The sequence below is a fragment of the Hibiscus syriacus genome, unplaced genomic scaffold, assembly GCF_006381635.1.
Source record: "Hibiscus syriacus cultivar Baekdansim isolate YM2019G1 unplaced genomic scaffold, ASM638163v2 tig00002511_pilon, whole genome shotgun sequence".
Lineage (NCBI taxonomy): Eukaryota > Viridiplantae > Streptophyta > Magnoliopsida > Malvales > Malvaceae > Hibiscus > Hibiscus syriacus.
This window is the reverse complement of record NW_024061932.1, coordinates 1,061,888-1,062,560: the sequence shown is the minus strand read 5'-3', so window position 1 is coordinate 1,062,560 and position 673 is coordinate 1,061,888. Positions and strand designations below refer to the sequence as shown.

General features: G+C 37.1%; 1 non-coding gene across 1 annotated transcript; it reads right to left on the bottom strand.

Annotated features, from left to right (window-relative positions):
• Nucleotides 1–284: 284 nt before the first annotated feature.
• LOC120147631 lies at nt 285–390 on the bottom strand. The gene has a single exon (XR_005518300.1). It is a non-coding gene; the product is annotated as a small nucleolar RNA R71 (small nucleolar RNA).
• Nucleotides 391–673: the final 283 nt, after the last annotated feature.

The following is a 673-nucleotide window of genomic DNA, read 5'->3' as shown; positions in this document are numbered from 1 at the left end:
TGAATTAAAACCAATAATGTTAAATATGATCAACATAATTGGTCAATTTGGCGGGTAGGCAATAGAAAATGCCATACAACATCTCAAATCATTCCTGGAAATATGCAACTCCTTCAAGCAATAAGGAGTCCATGAGGATGTCCTAAGGCTGAGATAATACCCCTATTCACTAAGGGATAGGGAAAAATCGTGGTGGAATAGTATCCCATCCAGATCTCTAGAATCTTGGGCAGATTTATTTCATGATTTCCTTGCTAGATTTAGTTTGATAAATATGACTGGTAAATTGCGTAACGATATTACTTCTTTTCGACAGACAAATGATTAATCTATGTATGAGGCTTGGGAGAGATATTAGGAGTTTTTACACAAATGTCCCATGCACGGATTCCCAGTATGGACGCAAGTGATGATATTCTACAACTCAACAATACACCGACAAGGATGATGCTAAATGCTTCGACAAATGACATACTCCTTGAAAAGTCACCAGAGAAAGTAATGGAGATTCTGAATCATCATGTAAGAAATGATTATCAGTTCCCAACTACTAGAAGAGGAGGAGTTTGATGTAATACCACGATAAAGGAGATTGATTTAACAAACACTTTCTCCATACAGTTGGCTACCTTAACCAACTTGGTTAAGAATCGACAATGAGCTAGCAATCCGT